This window comes from Dermacentor albipictus, chromosome 8 (genome assembly GCF_038994185.2).
Source record: "Dermacentor albipictus isolate Rhodes 1998 colony chromosome 8, USDA_Dalb.pri_finalv2, whole genome shotgun sequence".
In the NCBI taxonomy this organism is placed as follows: domain Eukaryota; kingdom Metazoa; phylum Arthropoda; class Arachnida; order Ixodida; family Ixodidae; genus Dermacentor; species Dermacentor albipictus.
The window spans coordinates 122,388,263-122,399,686 of NC_091828.1; the positions used below are offsets into that span (position 1 = coordinate 122,388,263).

At 47.9% G+C, this 11,424-nt stretch overlaps 1 long non-coding RNA gene across 1 annotated transcript; it reads left to right on the plus strand.

The window, feature by feature from the left end:
* Nucleotides 1–1,815: 1,815 nt before the first annotated feature.
* LOC135912991 (uncharacterized) lies at nt 1,816–8,606 on the plus strand. Its single transcript, XR_010567865.1, has 3 exons — nt 1,816–1,897; nt 7,844–8,224; nt 8,325–8,606. It is a non-coding gene; the product is annotated as an uncharacterized lncRNA (long non-coding RNA).
* Nucleotides 8,607–11,424: the final 2,818 nt, after the last annotated feature.

An 11,424-nucleotide genomic window follows, 5' to 3' on the forward strand; every position in this document is an offset into this window, starting at 1 on the left:
GTAAATGGCCAGCTCGTGAAATCGGCGGCGTTTGTCAGAATCCACGAAGCAAGCGAAGGAGTAAGGCGCTTGGGCATCCGTTCCGGCTTCGGCCGGTCTACAAATTTCGTCTGCACATTTGATTAGCACTATGGGCAACGAAAACGCAAGAATTTGAGGATAAAAATCGCTAATTCATGCTCCTTAGGCTAGAACTTTGAACACAAAGTCGCACACGCGTATGCCTCAAATTGCGCTGCTGAAATGTTTGCTGTTGATGGACATCGGAAAAAATTATTAAGAACCAACCCCACTTACTATTTAAGAATACGTTGGGTGCTGCCGTTTACCGCCGTGCCTTACCCAGACGCGGAAGCCAGAGGCTGCGACCAGAGGCGCAGCGTCTGAACGACAGTGTCTGAAAACGCTTGCTGTCACGAGGGAAGAATGCGAGAACGCTCCATTATGCAAAATAGAAGTGAGGCGTGCAGACAGGACACAAGAGTAGAGAAGTGGTCCCCTTCTCTACTCGTGTCTTCGTCTTCTCTTCGTGTTGTCCACTTCTCTACTCTTGTGTCCTGTCTGCACGCCTGACTTCTATTTTGCATAATGAATCCTTACCAACTAGCTCAGCTTTCTGTCGTTCTGAGAACGCTCCCCTTACTACCGTGCCACCATGCGGTACTGAACGCTACTACCCTGCCCGCGGTACCACCATACTGTCCCACGGTACGGTTGGGCGCTGTCGCGCGGGCTTTATCAATAAAGCGATCTGCTTTGAGGGCACAGTCTAGTAGGGCCAACGGTTCGTAGCTTGCCGTGCGCCGCGTTCTCACCACTCAATTTGCGTTGACGCGATAGACAGCACGAAGGTCACTTCGCTCGCTGCTGCTACCTCGATTCCTCCCGCCAGCGTTTGGAGAACGAGTGTCCGCGTTCGTCGAGTATGAATTGTTCATGTTTGCCCGTGCACGCTGACACCATGCTAGGTAATTTAGACAGTAAGCGAATGTGTCCAACGGGGTCTTCTACTCCGACAGCTACTGCGTATGACGTGGCCGCGCGAGCGCTATCTGCGATGCGGACAGCGTAGGCGTCTAGGCGCACCCAGGGCGCATAGCTCTGTGCGCCCTGTAGTACCCACACGCTTGCGCGTCACCGTCTTTCACGAAGTGAAACGTCACTCTAACTCATTTCTTTCTTTTCAGTGTCGCTGTCAAAAATACCTACATTTGCGAGCGTTTCGCAACGTTTCCACTCATATTTCAAATCTAAATTTTGCACGAAGGTCGCCTAATATATGCGCTAGCTGCAAGAAGTATTTTCACGCAATCCAAGAGTTTGCCGTATTTCCAAAAAAAGCGTCAATTTATTGGGCGCTCATGAAATACAACAATCCAGATTGCGAAACGTGAGGGAACTAAGAGGTGGCCGGGTTCTATATTATGTAACATTCCATACGCAGTATGCGAACGTTTTAACAACAGTAGTAGAGAAAAGAAGTAAGCATGTGGACAGCTTCATATAAGTCCCTTTCATGTTGTTGCGCAACATGTTGTTTGGGTCTTTGTAAGCAAGGAAATGAGAACAGAAGCGAAAAAGAGATGCATAATCTGGAATAGCTTCTTGCTGGCTTAGTTGGTGTACTACATTCACGTTCGGTTTTTTTTTTCTTTTGTGCCACGAGATACGACTGACATAGAAGAGAGCACGCAAGGTGAGCTTGTGCTACGAAATTTGATGAAATGTATTTCGTACAACGCTAGCATATTGAGTATACTGAAACCCTATCACGTTAGGGAAACGGTGCAACAGAACGTGAAAAAGAAAAAGGAAGAAAGATCCAGCGTCGTAACGTCATGGTCGAAGAAAAGATCATCCCTCTGGCATACATTCTAGAGGATGTGTTGCTGATACAGTAAGTAGCGTTCTTTTTGGTGAAATATACCTGCGCTAGCTAATGTACTCCATTATGTGCAAGCAAAGTGAGCTTTTGATACCGGACACTATAAATCTTGGTTTAATGCCTTTTCCATTCTGTCCTATTGTCATGCTCAGTGATGGCAAAGAACGTCTTCGATGGTTTCCTCGCTGCCGCTGTTGATTGTTCTCGCTACGGCACACCAAGACAACCGCGCTGGCGTGTATCGAAAACCGGCTGTTTTCGGAGCAGGTCGTGCTGGAATGCTTGCATATACGCTCGTCACGCCGGAAGTCAACGAAGCGTTCTCTAGTGCTCCTGCATTCGATCGGCTTTGTTGAACGACTGTAACACTGCCGCGCTTTTATGCGAAGCATATTACGAGAGCTCAACCCAGCTCCTCAGGCGCGGCGGTGTCGCCTTGAAACCACGTGACACCGTGACGTCACGACAGAGGAGAAGTGGCTTTGGCTCAACTCTTGCAAGACGGGCTGGGTGGGAATCGAACCAGGGTCTCCGGAGTGTGGGACGGAGACGCTACCACTGAGCCACGAGTACGATGCTTCAAAGCGGTACAAAAGCGCCTCTAGTGAATGCGGTGTTGCCTTAGAAACGAGCTGTTTCTAAGGCGTGCGTCTCTTGCTCAGGCGCACATTTCGTTGCCGCGCCGAACGCTGCTTTGCTCGACGCTCACCGCGTCCAATGCGGGGCGCGTAGTCGCTGCCCTGTAGCCCATTGCCTTACACCCCTTGGCGGGTCGACGGGAACGCTGTCGCGTTCCACTCTTGAAGGCGTAGCAGGAATGCATGAGTTGTTTCTTCGTCTAGCCGAACCAAATATAGCCAAGCAACAGCAGTTCACCAGGCTAAACAGTGGTTCAACAACTAAAATAAAGGCTAGTATGGTTCGCATCCTGGGCTTAACCTTACCTAAGCCACAGCCATTTTTTCTCTACCCTCTCCATCTGTGCATTGTTTCCCTCTCCCACTTCCCCCGCTTTCTTTGTATGAAATCGCATTACCTGAGTGGTCGACTGTAGGCGTTACGGGCGCCAACACGTGTTCACACCGCTAATGTCTGCCTGCCTCTCCATTTTTTCTTGTGATCTCTTAGATCACTTCCACCTAGGTAGTGTAGCAAACCGGACATTTGTCGTCTGGTTATAACATCTACGCTTTGTGCATATAATTTATATCTCCGTCCATTTCTTCGTCTCTTTCTCTCTCTCTCTCTCTCTCTCTAAGGATTGTCTTTACAGCATATGTCAATGTTCACCTGTTACAAATCCCCGCATGTCTGAAGATAGAAACCACGCAGACCCAAAGCAATGTTGGAAATTCTGCACATTTAAAACTAATTGTTTCCGTCTAAAATATGGGAAAAGGTCCAATTAAATCGCGCTATTAAAAGTACGAACACTGGGTTCCGTACAATAGAAAGACGCCGTTAATAACATTCACAACCCGTACACTGACGAATCTTAACGGGCTCATTGAAACTCGCTGCCATTTTTTTCCCATTCGCCTGATTGCTTTTTAAGTATTGCACCATTTTCAAGATATTTTTTTCCTTTTATGTTCGAATTAAATATACATACTGCTCCCATGAATAGCTTTCATTGTGTAGGGAATTTCTCTACTGTGTTACAAATATAATACGTGCGTGTTATGTGTACTGCATGTTGACGTTGCATTTGGATATTTGAGTATATATTTCTCATAAAATTTATCCCACTATGTGCTTAAAATATGCCCACGTAGTATGCACTCAAGTGAGAGCGACAGTATGGTAAACAAACAAACAAAAAAGTTATGCAACTGACTCTGACTTCGTTACTCGAGTGAAAGAGGTGGCAGTGGTAACGCGAGGACCCATCCACGGCGTCGTCGTCCGTAGCTGTTAGTTCTTTCCGTCAATCTGACGAATGTTATGTAGGATGATGATGGCGTTGAGAAGTTATGCACAGAGGAGCACCACCAATATCTTAATACATCCAAGGCTTCTGTACCAATTGCGTCACAGTGACACATACAAATTCTAGTTAATTTTCCGAAAATGGGTACATACCGACGAAGTGGCACATAGCTTGTGAATTGGCCAAAGGGCAGTTCCATATACCCAGTGCCCCTACAAAAACGAGGCAGCCTAAATAAGTGAGAAACGTAACAAAATCAAAGAAGCTGTTTACTGTCAGGCGCTATTCTAATGGAAGTTCTGTGTGCTTTAGGAATACCTATGAGCCGGCAATACATGTACTAGCATCATGTCTTGATGTAGTGTTTGATTTCAGCATTGGTGAAATTGCCGAGCGTCCACCTCATAGGCGGGAGATCATCATCATCATCATCAGCCCGGTTACGCCCACTGCAGGGCAAAGGCCTCTCCCATATTTCTCCAACAACCCCGGTCATGTACTAATTGTGGCCATGTCGTCTCTGCAAATTTCTTAATCTCATCCGCCCACCTAACTTTCTGCCGTCCCCTGCTACGCTTTCTTTCCCTTGGGATCCAGTCCGTAACCCTTAATGACCATCGGTTATCTTCCCTCCTCATTACATGTCCTGCCCATGCCCATTTCTTTTTCTTGATTTCAACTAAGATGTCATTAACTCGCGTTTGTTCCCTCACCCAATCTGTTCTTATCCCTTAACGTTACACCTATCATTCTTCTTTCCATAGCTCGTTGCGTCGTCCTCAATTTAAGTAGAACCCTTTTCGTAAGCCTCCAGGTTTCTGCCCCGTAGGTGAGTACTGGTAAGACACAGCTATTATATACTTTTCTCTTGAGGGATAATGGCAACCTGCTGTTCATGAACTGAGAACGCCTGCCAAACGCAACCCAGCCCATTCTTATTCTTCTGATTATTTCCGTCTCATGATCCGGATCGGCAGTGACTACCTGCCCTAAGTAGATGTATTCCCTTACGACTTCCAGTGCCCCGTTGCCAATTGTGAATTGCTATTCTCTTCCGAGACTGTTAAGCATTACTTTAGTTTTCTGCAGATTAATTTTTAGACCCACTCTTCTGCTTTGCCTCCGCAGGTCAGTGAGTATGCATGGCAATTGGTCCCCTGAGTTACTAAGCAAGGCAATATCATCAGCGAATCGCAAGTTACTAAGGCATTCTCCATTAACTTTTATCCCCAATTCTTCCCAATCCAGGTCTCTGAATACCTCCTGTAAACACGCTGTGTAAACACGCCTTTCTTTATTAGGATTTTGTTGCTTGCTTTATGGAGGACTACGGTGGCTGTGGAGCCGTTATAGATATCTTTCAGTATTTTTACATACGGCTCGTCTATACCCTGATTCCGTAATGCCTCGATGACTGCTGAGGTTTCGACAGAATCAAACGCTTTCTCGTAATCAATGAAAGCTATATATAAGGGTGGGTTATATTCCGCACATTTTTCTATCACCTGATTGATAGTGTGAATATGATCTATTGTTGAATAGCCTTTACGGAATCCTGCCTGGTCCTTTGCTTGACAGAAGTCTAAGGTGTTCCTGATTCTATTTGCGATTACCTTAGTAAACAGTTTGTAGGCAACGGACAGTAAGCTGATTGGTCTATAAATTTTCAAGTCTTTGGCGTCTCTATCTTATGGATTAGGATTATGTTAGCGTTCTTCCAAGATTCCGGTATGCTCGAGGTCATGAGACATTGCGTAGACAAGGTGGCAAGTTTCTCTAGAACAATCTGTCCACCATGCTTCAACAAATCTGCTGTTACCTGATCCTCCCCAGCTGCCTTCCCCCTTTGCATATCTTCCAAGGCTTTCTTTACTTTTTCCGGCGTTACCTTTGGGATTTCGATTTCCTCTAGACTATTTTCTCTTACATTATCGTCGTGGGTGCCACTGGTACTGTATAAATCTTTATAGAACTCCTCAGCCACTTGAACTATCTCATCCATATTAGTAATGATATTGCCGGCTTTGTCTCTTAACGCGTACATCTGATTCTTGCCAATTCCTAGTTTCTTCTTCACTGTTTTTAGGCTTCCTCCGTTCCTAAGAGCATGTTCAATTCTATCCATATTATACTTCCTTATGTCAGCTGCCTTACGCTTGTTGATTAACTTCGAAAGTTCTGCCAGTTTTATTCTAGCTGTAGGGTTAGAGGCTTTCATACATTGGCGTTTTTTGATCAGACCTTTCGTCTCGATAGTTTGCTGGTATCCCGCCTAACGGAGTTACCACCGACTTCCATTGCACACTCCTTAATGATGCCCACAAGATTGCCGTTCATTGCTTCAACACTAAGGTCCTCTTCCTGAGTTAAGGCTAAATACCTGTTCTGTAGCTTGAACTGGAATTCCTCTATTTTCCCTCTTACCGCTAACTCATTAATCGGCTTCTTATGTACCAGTTTCTTCCGTTCCCTCCTCAGGTCTAGGTTAATTCGACTTCTTACCATCCTGTGGTCACTGCAGCGCACCTTGCCGAGCACGTCCACATCTTGTATGATGCCAGGGTTAGCGCAGAGTATGAAGTCTACTTCATTTCTAGTCTCGCCGTTCGGGCTCCTCCACATCCACTTTCGGCTATCCCGCTTGCGGAAGAAGGTATTCATTATCCTCATATTATTCTGTTCCGCAAACTCTACTAATAACTCTCCCCTGCTATTCCTAGTGCCTATGCCATATTCCTCCACTGCCTTGTCTCCAGCCTGCTTCTTGCCTACCTTGGCATTAAAGTCGCCCATTAGTATAGTGTATTTAGTTTTCACTCTACCCATCACCGATTCCACGTCTTCATAGAAGCTTTCGACTTCCTGGTCATCATGACTGGATGTAGGGGCGTAGACCTGTACAATTTTCATTTTGTACCTCTTATTAAGTTTCACAACAAGACCTGCCACCCTCTCGTTAATGCTGTAAAATTCCTGTATGTTACCAGCTATATTATTATTAATCAGGAATCCGACTCCTAGTTCTCTTCTCTCCGCTAAGCCCCAGTAGCACAGGACGTGCCCGCTTTTTAGCACTGTATATGCTTCTTTTGGCCTCCTAACTTCACTGAGCCCTATTATATCCCATTTACTGCCCTCTAATTCCTCCGATAGCACTGCTAGACTCGCCTCACTAGAAAACGTTCTAGCGTTAAACGTTGCCAGGTTCATATTCCAATGGCGGCCTGTCCGGAGCCAGTGATTCTTAGCACCCTCTGCTGTGTCGCAGGTCTGACCGCCGCCGTGGTCAGTTGCTGCGCAGCTGCTGGGGACTGAGGGCCGGTGTTTGATTGTTGTGTTCATATAGGAGGTTGTGGCCATGTACTGCACCAGGGTGGCCAATCCTGCTCTGGTGAGGGAGTGCGTTACCGGTTCTGGTCACCGGAATCAGGCCACACTCCAGGCCTGTTTGTGCAATTTTAACAACACGCGGATTTGTTTTTTAATCCGGTAGAAAATTGCCGGCTCCGGGATTCGAACCACGGACCTCTTGCACGCGAGGCGGGTGTTCTACCTCTACGCCACCGCTGCACCTTGCTACAGGCGGGAGATACTGGTTTCGAATCCCGGTGTCGCCGAAAAGCCACCGGCCTTTTCTTTTTTGAAGGGTGGGGATGTACTATGACATATCGCGGGGTTGTTTAAGTGGCCTCCCATCTCTAACGACGTGTGGCGCGCCACGAGACCCTTGAGCCCCTTTGAATAACCGATGGGTGACCGGCGGCAGCGTAGTTTTTATCCCGAAGTCGAGGTGGACACTCTCTAACGAGGCCACAGTTGGGATGAGTTTGTTGTCATTACATTCACTGCCGTTAATTTGTTGGTCGAAATTCTCCACCATACAAACTGTCTATTCGGCATACCCAGGGGTATGCAAGAAAAACCATGGCTTTAACTTTGGTTTGGCATACTAGCACCTACCCTCTCTCTTCCCTTCAACGTCAGCCACTTTACGCATACATTTTATCACTCTGCATGGCGTGCCGAAGAAAAAGAAAGTGGGGGAGTGCGTGAGGAGCTGGCTGCCACCTGTTGGCCTTGGAGGACCGTCCTGTCCCAAACCACGCCGCATTCTTCCGAAGTTTGGCCAGCTGGACAATGTGACTACCATAGCAAGTGCGGATGCATCTGCCTCTAACGACCTTGCTGAGCCCGGTGAGTTGTCAAAGATAAACTGGCTCATCTTCAAGACGCCGATACCAACCTGTGTGCGACCACTGCTATCCCGATGAGTGCTACGTGAAAGCACTAGCGGGCTGGTCACGCCCTGCCTACAGCGACTACACCCATGCCCAGAGCACCATGATCCAGCCGCAATGCTGTAGCCCACCTGTGTGCTACAACTGCAGGGCTCAGGGATACAATGCCAGGTATGGCCGCCGTCGCCTACCACGTGCTCTGCGAGAATAAACATATGCACATCGCATGCAAAAAGCTGCATCCTGGCAATCATTTGTGTCTTTTCGCCAGCTACCTCGAGAACACACGTACGGACCAAGGAATCACTCCCAGTGTCTGACCGCAGCTTGTCTCCACCGCCGACTCGGACACGCCGATCGCCATTTCCACGTCGCCGTTCACGTACGCCTCCCGAGATGAGAAACTAGCTGGTGCGACCGATGGAGGTGAGGTCGCGGTACGTTCACTTATGCAAATGCCTCCACCTGTCGTCATGTCAAAGAACAAAGTGTGGGTTTGTGTCGACCGTGTAACACTGCCGCTTTGGTGGATACCGGTGCTTCCGTGTCTGCAATGCGCCTTTCTTGCAAGAACCAACCAAGGACCCAAAGTGATGTTCGCTTGAAAAGAAAGCATCACTTTTCGCGGAGCTGGTGGCGGACTGTTTACGTGTTCACATGTGATAACGGTTGGTGGAAAGTCATTCCGAACCGAATTCACTGCACTAGAAGGCACCACGCATGACGTGGTTCTTTGTATTGAATTTTTACGGAAGTGTAAAGAAACATTAGACTGCAGGGCTGGTGAAATTTTAGTGAGCAGCGACATCCAACCACTAGCGTTTCACGACATTCCATCCAATGGTCAGGGAGTATTCTCATTGTCTACTGATGTACTTTTACAGCGAAGACGGCAATGTTCGTCCCAATCCCCTCGTCGCCCGTCAATGCTGGTTTCTGCTGTGGGTTAATTGAACCTACATGCGACAACGCTCTAAAGAAGAGTGCACTTGTCCATCGGTACCGAATCGAAGTCGTAGGTGGTTGTGCTCACGTGCGGACGAAGGATGTGTCATCCGAGTCAGTTATTTTGCCTGCTGGACTGAAGGTAGCACGCTTTGCGAAAGACGATGTTGTCAGCATTCGTGCGGTTGCTACTTCTGAGTGACCGCTCTTCCGAATTTAGGAGCATGATTAACACATTGCTTCCCTCTTCTAACCAACAAGCGCTCCCGGAGCTACTTACCCGCTTTGCGTAGGTGTTTGGCTTTGGGGCAAGAGAGTCTACCTTCACCACCGCACTCCCGCGTACACCACCGCTTCAATACTGGGACAGCGTCACCAATAGAACAAGAACCGTACCGCGTTTCTCCTGTCGAACTCAAAGCGATCGCCGAACAAGTTACAGACACGCTAAGGAAAGGCGTCATCCAGGCGTCCAATAGTCCGTGGGCGGCTCCAGTTATATTGGTCAAGAATAAAGATGATTCGTGGCGATTTCTCGTCGACTACAGACGCGTAGATGCAGAGACACAAAAAAATGTGTATCCTCACTTACGAGTAGGTGTCTATTGACTGTTTACATTTGACTGTTAACATAAGCCGCCAACGTTGCCCTTTGAAAGCTTTGGCGTCGACTTCCAAGGTCCCTTCCCGAAGTCCACTACCTAGCGTCGCTGGATTATTGTGTGTGTGAACTATATGAACCAGTATATTGAGATAGCACTTGCTTCGGCTTCAGCAGCTGACGTTTCATCTTTTCTGTTGTGCTCCGTCATTCTGCGTCATGGTGCTCCACGCGTTGTGATTAGAGATCGTGGAGGGCAGCTTACGGCAGACGTTGTTGAAGGACTACTACTTTGTTGTGGATATGATTGCAGGTACTCGACATCTGCAGCCGAGCGACCTCACTAAGCACACGAATCGTACCCTGACCAAACTGCTTGCCACTTCTATCTCCACAGATCATAAAAACTGGGATTCTGTTTTATCATTTGTTCCGTACGCTTAAAATACTGCCAAACACGAAGTCACAGACTCTGCGCCTTTCTTTCTTCTTCATGCTCGGCATCCCCAAAGCTTTGTCGGCACCATCCTTCCCTGATCTCCACATGATGACTCTTCAATAGGCCAGACTTTGCCAGACTTTGCCGTGCCCAAGAGGCGCGTCGAGTGGTCCACCTCGAGGCTTTTTCCTCTCAAGACCGTGCCAATCAATGCTCGTTATGACGCTCGAAATATGCTCGTCACATTTGTTCCTGGAAACCTTGTTGTTTGCCTTTGGACTCCTGCACGGAAAAGAGGGGCTGCACAACAAATTTCTCCCAAGATACACCTGCCCTTACGTCATTCTGAGACGTTTGAGTGGCGTGACATACTTCATCGCAAGATCTGCGGCCACGTAAAAACCCGCGGCCGCGTAAAAACGCAAGTTACGCACGTCGCACGATTTACCACCATCGCGGTATGTAACTCGCTCGGAGAGTTTCGCCTGCCCCCGGAGAAATTGTCACGCTGCACGGCAGAGACCGTAGAGGAGTGCTCGAGGAGTTGGCTGCTGCCTGTTGGCCTTGGAAGACCGTCTGGTGGTCCCGTGCGCTACGCTAACCATCCATGATCTTGTAAATAAACCCCTCTCTTCCGGTAGTATATATATATATATATATATACATGAGCCACAATGTACATCGGCTTCGCTTCCAGTCAACATCATTCGTTACAAGTGGCACCAGCCACTTTAGAGCGCGGATGTGGCTGATTCTGTCTTTGAATGCACTGTGAGTGCCACCAGTGCATGCACTTTTCGTTCGTCCCGTCCGTTAAAGAAAGGAAAATCTGCGCCTTGCACCGCCGTTCCAACCGCTGATGTTCTGATACAGCCGAACGCAAGGAACTGCAGTAGGCGGGAAAAGTGGTTGGCATGATTTATGACAGATTCAGTTGGGGGCAGTCACTGCTTCCTCGTTTGAGTTTTCCAGAACTGTGCGCTTATTTTTTTTTCTTCACTGCGATGCTACGGTTATTCGCTGTCTTATTCGACATCGGCAAAAAAAAGAAAAGCTAGAACAAAAAAAATGGCTGTGGCTTAGGTAAGGTTAAGCCCAGGATGCGAAGCATACTAGCCTTTATTTTAGTTGTTGAACCACTGTTTAGCTTGGTGAACTGCTGTTGCTTGGCTATATTTGGTTCGGCTAGACGAAGAAACAACTCATGCGTTACTCTGCTTCGCCTTGGACGCCCCGCATTGGACGCGGTGAGCGTCGAGCAACGCAGCGTTCGGCGCGGCAACGAAATGTGCGCCTGAGCAAGCGACGCACGCCTGAGCCTTAGAAACAGCTCGTTTCTAAGGCAACACCGCATTCACTAGAGGCGCTTTTGTACCGCTTTAAAGC